Genomic DNA, 6952 nt, shown 5'->3' with positions numbered 1-6952 from the left:
GATCCATTGTTTGTATCTCAACTGTATCATGTTTATAGTGCCACTATTGGTGTCACAGACTTGCTTCAATTTCAAGAAGTCTGTCTTTGACATCATGTCTTCCTTGTCTTTTTTGGTATGTATTCCCTTAGGGTTTTTGCTTGCACTAACATCTACCATCCTAAACACTTATTTCTATCCTTTTGTTCTAAGTGATATGGACTACACTTATTGATCTCCAACCTTCTTTCTATGGATGGATTCTAACTTATTTCTGTCTCGTCAAGTCCTATCACTACACTTATCAATCTCCAATCTTCAACCTAGGGGTGAGACTACCACTTATTTTTACCTCTTCGTTACCTCAGGATGGACTAAAATTATATCTCCCAACTTCATTCTTAGGGTGGTCTTGTTTATTTCTACCTCGCCAAATGTCCTATCATAGAATCTACACTTATCTCTCCAATCTTCAACCTATAGATGGGATGATGAAGTGGTGGATGAAAAGTACAAGCAAGGGAAGAAGAACAAAACCAAGAAAGAACAAGAGAGAGACAACCTTGCCCTTAGAGCTGCCTCCAAACATGGAATGAAGTTCATCATTCTACCAAAAAAGAATGCCTTTGGAAATTTTTTTGGCATGTGAAAATTTAGTCCTCCAAGCAAGGATGTGAAGTCATGGCAAGTTAAATAAGACCTTGGAATTCTGTACACCTTAGGAAAATATTGAAAATGCCTATTAAAACTCCTTGTCTAGGGCACCAAAATGTTTGAAAAGCTGCCCTTATGTTGTCCAAATCAGACTTAATTAAATTTTTGAAATTTTCATTGAAATACTTGATCTAGGGCACAAAACAATGTCCTCAAATTTGCCTTCAATATTGTTCAAAAAAGTTGCCAAAAGTAGAAGATATCAATAAAAATTGCTAGAGTTTGGTTATGACCCAGCTAGGGCATGAAGTGCTGCAATAAAACTTGTCAAATTAGGCCCTCAAATTTGTCATAAATAATATATATCAGACTTCCAAAACACTATCCAAATTCTATCCAAAATGCCCTAAAACTTGCCGCCAATAAAACCCTAACATACACATGCAAATTTCCCAGAATGAAGGTTGTCAAATGTGATGGATTTTGCTACCTTATGAAGACTGGAATTGATGCCAAAGGATCACATCTAAAAATGAATCAAATGTTGCCCAAAGCAGTCCACAATGGAGGCACCAAAACCCTAGATGCTAACACATGCCTCAAAACCCTAGCTCATTGCCCATGAACAGATCTGATATAACATTTAACCCCTTTGCAAGAAAAAAAAATTCAATCATCCGCTAAATTTGCCCAAAAATCAGGCCTCCACAAAATTCACCCAAGCAAGAAAAATCTAAATTTGCCTCAAAATCGCATAGGGTAGAAATTTGCCCAAGATGGAAGAAGAAAAAAAATGCCTCCAAGTAAGAAAATTCTGCTCTAAGAAGAAAATCGCCTAGGTTGAAAATTGCCTCTCCACAAATTTTGCCCAACACATGAGGAGGAAGATGGAATTAGAACTAAAAGAGGGGCAAGCCTCTCTTATACTAACATTTCACTAATCATCCAAGCTGGCCGACTTGCCCTGGGAGAGAAAAAAAATTAAATTAGGCCACTATTCATGGTCCAAATTTAAACACATCATTAAAATTACCTCTTCTATAGTGAAATTAGCATATTTAATTGTCGGTTAGGACCAAAATTGCAAAATAAAATTAAGAAAGCCTTTGATATGCTAAAATTTCCATTTAATAATGTTTTAGTAATTAAAATATCATTTAAAATCAAATTTAGCAAGCTAAAATTAATTTTCAACTTTAATTTACCCATTTTTAAAAAATAATTTTAAAATCTTCAATGCAAATTTAACCAATTTAATGCAAAATTTTGCAATTTAATCCATGTTCAATTTTCCACTGCAATTAATTTTTAAATTTTTTTTTTCAAAAATAAATCATTTCTCTGACATCCAAAATCGATTTTTTCAATTCAATTTCACTATCACAAAATTTTCTTTTCACCAAAAAAATTTAAAATATTACAAAACAATTAAATCTAAAAAGAATTTTTATTTTGAAAAAATGCTCAAGATTATACAATTACATCCAATTTTCAAAACAAATCATCTAAGTCCAAAAATTTGTTAATTTATCCTGCTGAATATTGTTCTAACCATCGAAAAAAATGTCATCTTTGAAATTTGTTTAGCCTAAGGATAAAATTGCCAGTTCTGGAAAATCGAGCTATGACCAGGTGAAAAATAAATTTAACCTCCTCCCTCTTGATCCGAAGGTGTCCAAGGTGTAAATTTTTCAGAAATCAAAAATTTTTGGACAACTTCAAAAAAAGGGGGTCACCAAAAATTTTGGGGCGATGATGTGAAAACTTCACAACAACGTGCAATGCCATTTCCACATCTTTTAGGATTCCCACTATTTTAACAGAGCTACCATTTAACTGGCTTAGACTCAATACCGAGGAGGTTAGCAATACATTTAGGCATCACAAAACTACTAGCTCCAAAATCAATCATGCAATTATGAACTAGTTTGTCCCCTATAATCAAAGAGACATAAAAGGAAGGAGGCATGTTTTTCTTACTTTTATCTCCTTCCTTTGTTGGCTCCACCCGACTTGTTGCACCATCCTCTTTGGCTGATTGATTTGACACCTCTATACTCTTTAACTCTTGTTGTAGTAGCTCCAACTATGATGGCATAGTGGTAACATCTCGCAAAGGAATATTAACACTAGTCCTCTTCATTTGATCTCCATAGTTGAGAGGGGTGCCAACTACTTTGATTGGAGCCCTAGAAACTGATGACTAAATTTGAGTAGCATGAGGTTCAGTAGTCTTCTTGATGTTTATGTCTTGCTTCTATTGGGGAGTAGCACTTGATTGTGCATTTGTAACTGGACCTTAGGAGAAACTTTTGAAGTTGAAGCTTGATTTGGTGGAGGTTTAGCATTCTTAATAGCTCTTATTTTGCTTCTGGTATTATGAGCCATAACAACATATTTATCATGGTTGGCATGGCAATGTTCCTCCAGCTGATGGTTCATAAAAGAACAATCACCCTATTGTTGATGAGGACCATCTGTAGGTTGGGTGGCACTATATTGTTGTCCTTTTGCTTGATCTTCAGTAACTAATGTTTGGGATGGTTATGCCTTATAACACATTAAATATTCATATGAATAATTGCAAGGACAAAAATCTTTCTCTTAACAAAACTTTTTTTGATGAAATAATGCCCTTGTTGTATTTGTGCTTGTATTTGTTGTAGAGGTATTATCCATAGGTCTATTTTGGTTGTGTGGAACATAACACTGACCTTGATTTAGTGGCCTAGTATATGTGGAGTTTTGATAATGAGGTCAAAAGGGCCTACTATTTTGAGGTTGTTGCCTTTCTAAGGCCACCATCTTGTTGCTCATCTTTTGCACCACTATGAAGTTGTCTTCCGAATTCTTTTCTAGATTGGAACTTTGGTCTTGCAGCTTCCTTTCTATATTAGAGCTATGATCCTGAAACTTTTTGTTTATATTTTGCATCATCATCTGCATCATGGCATCGATCTTAGCTATCCCACTTGACAATGTGGGAGTTGAGGGGGAAACAACAAGAGGTTGACATGTATATGTGGTAGGAATAGTAGCTATTCTAGGCTAATGAGTAGGCATGTCAGGAAAGAAAGGCATTGGAGGCCTTGGAGCTAACTTCCCTCCTAGAATTAAGATATTTTCTGCCCTTATGTAAATTTCATATGCAGCTGGTAAGGTATCCCCTCACATGGCTTGTAAGGTATTAGCAATATCACTATTGGAAGCTCTAAGGTAATGTTAGAAAGCATTACCAGGGGAAGGTTTTACTGCAGTAGGTATTCTATCCCATGTCTTTTGGAATCTATAATTAAAGTTTGTCATTTACTCATGGGGTGCTCTCTTAATGGTAGTTAGCTGGTCTAAAAGTGATAGGTGATCACTTTTATTTTCAAAATGTTTGCATAATCTTTCCCCTAATTCATCCCAGTTAGTGATAAGAGTTATTTGACAATCCCCTATACCACTGTAAGTTTTTTCCCTTTAATGATGAAGCTAAAAGTCTAACAGCAACATCATCCTCTATAATACCATGTATATTGTAGATGTTTGAAAGTTCTCGAATATGCTTTATAGGAGAAATGGAAGATTTACCATTAAAATCAGGTAGGCTCTTAAGAGAAAACACTGGGATATCATGTCTTTGGGTCAAAATCGTAGGACTACCACCATTAAAAGTAGAAAACACTTGATTCCTACGGAGGGGCATATGGAACAACAATCCATTTAGATTAAAAGATGGTACCTTAGGTTGTAATCTACCAATAAAAGGAGTAGAAAGAGATTTAAAAAGTGTATGTGCTACTTCTAAAATCCTGACTGGTGGTATGTAGAGTCTACTTATTTTTCTTCTAGGATTTGAAAATGAAAGTTTAGTATAATGCAAAGTACCTCTAGAAGATGGCCTTGTTTGAGCCTTGGGCATGAATTATAGGAATTTTGGTTTGGAAACCAAGATATAGAGATGGAGTCGCCAAGTGCTTGAATGTGAGCCTCTTGAAGGCTTGATATGCTAAGAACAACACTGTTTGCTCAGTATAAGTTGAAGTCCTTTCTTGACACCATCAAACCAGTAAACTTCTTAAAGCTTGAATGTAGTCCCATAGGGCATGCCAAAAACTATTGTCACAAAAGTTTGCATCCTTGCCTGAAGTTTGACCTAAAGGTAACCTTGTGAAACATGTAAACAATCTCCATGTTCTAGGACTTGAACAATGAGATTGAGTCTTCGGAGAAGGTCGGCTTCCTTACTATTAGGGTGCTTCCTTACTACTTGAGACGAAAAGGGAGAAGGGCATGCATGAAAATCAAACTACCTAATCTAATCTAGAGGGGTGATATACGAAATAGTATGTTCAATCTTATCTCTACTTAGAAATGCACAGTTCATCAACATAATCTCAACATACAAAGGTTGAATCTCATCATATGTAGATCAGAAACCAAAAGAATGCTATAAGGAAGAGCTTCACTCTATATCATTCAAAGGCCAAGTAGATACAATCATACAATCAAAGAATGGAGGCAATACATCAACATAAGGTAAGAAGATATTGCACAAAATATTGATGGAAGAAAGAGATACAACCGGGAAAAATATACACTTAGAGGCAAAGGGAATTATAATACCAGAGTATGCAGTACATTTGATATGGAACCAACAAAAAGACTAACTGTTGAAAAGCTTGCAAAATTTATTTTTATAACTTAAGCATAATTGAGAAAATTTCTATCAAAGGCCAAAACTCAACTGCTGCCTTTAAGTTGCAGAGAATAATTATTACTAATCCAAGAAGATTTGATCAGGTGCACATCCACATGCAGAAAATCTCATCTTCCATGCAAATTCTAGCTTCGAAGAGACATAAACGATGGCCATAATTTCTCTAGCTAGGTAGGTAGATCACCATGGTGGGGATGAGGTGTCTTTTGCATTTACCAGGTGTAGAGAACACCAAAAGGAGGTTGCATGCATTCAAAGGACTTGTTTGCCATCAAAGAATTATTGTTTCATGTTCACAACCATGCCAAATCAGCTATGTCATTATTCAACAAAATTCAATAGTCAATCCTGCCATGTGGACTTATAACCTTTAAACATCCTTCCAAATCACCTAGCCTTCTATCACTTATGTTGACCTACACCTACATTAGTTCACAACTTTGCAACCCATTTCCCTCATTAACTGTTCGGCCATGTGAAATTGCAACTACCTTATTTCATGTCTTATTGTTGCTTCGCAACTGGAAATTACTTTATCTCACAAACCATTGCAACCTTGCAAAAATCATAAAAAGAACTACCTCACGCCCTCGTAATGATGAAGCTCTAACTGTTGCTTAATTATGCAATGCTATGATGTCTTTATCCTTAATCATGTTGCCTCTCTATAACTACCAGACAGACATCCTTCTTAATTGTGCAACATTGCAACTACTACACTTGATGACTACTATCATTGTTTCACAACTTCACAACCATATAACTTAACTACCACTGAAGCCTTACGAAGTTTCACCTAGCCCTTAACTGTAACATTTCCTTTGTTCACAAACTCACAGCCTCAAATCTTAACCATAGCATTAACCTAGCAAAGATGAAAAAAAAGCCTTTCGAAACTTCGCAGACTTAACTCTGAGTTATCTTTAACTCCATGCAATGTTGCGATGACCCTTTTTCCTTAACTACTATGATCACCATTTGCATGTTCACAACTTAAGATATCTTCAATACTCATTTACCTATGATATTGCAATAACTGCTAAACTTAACTATTTCATGCCATCACAACCTTGCAACTACATTTCTTCATTGACCATTTGATCTACAAAGCTTCATTGACATTTTAAACTATTGATCACTCTACTGCAACCTTAACTCTTAACCAATTTTTTAACACTGTGAGGTCACAACAATAGGCTTTAGCCACATTGTGACTCTAACCCAAGGTAACCTTTATCCATGTGCAATGGAGTGACAATAGAAATTTTTGACTAAGGTTGTCGACTTTTGCAATTTCGTAACTTAAATCACTAAAGCTTTTCAATGGAGTGGTATCAATTCAATTTATCTTCTTTACTCAAAAAACAACTCCTTCAAAATTAATCATATTAACTATCTCCTGATCCTTGCAACAATGTAATGAAGAGGATAACATGCACCTAGTCCCACCATGACATGGGGCGAACTCTCACTATCCCACTTTAGATAACCTTTGTGCATCTTTGAAAAGTGGGAAAATGCTAAGTGTTGATCTATCGAGATCTAATGATTGGGAAGATAAATGCAAATGCCCTTGTTCTTCGCAACATCACAACCTAAAATTAGATGCTAGCG

Source organism: Cupressus sempervirens, chromosome 2, assembly GCF_028749045.1.
Source record: "Cupressus sempervirens isolate cs-2001-9-10 chromosome 2, ASM2874904v1, whole genome shotgun sequence".
In the NCBI taxonomy this organism is placed as follows: domain Eukaryota; kingdom Viridiplantae; phylum Streptophyta; class Pinopsida; order Cupressales; family Cupressaceae; genus Cupressus; species Cupressus sempervirens.
Note: the sequence above shows the minus strand (reverse complement) of the source record.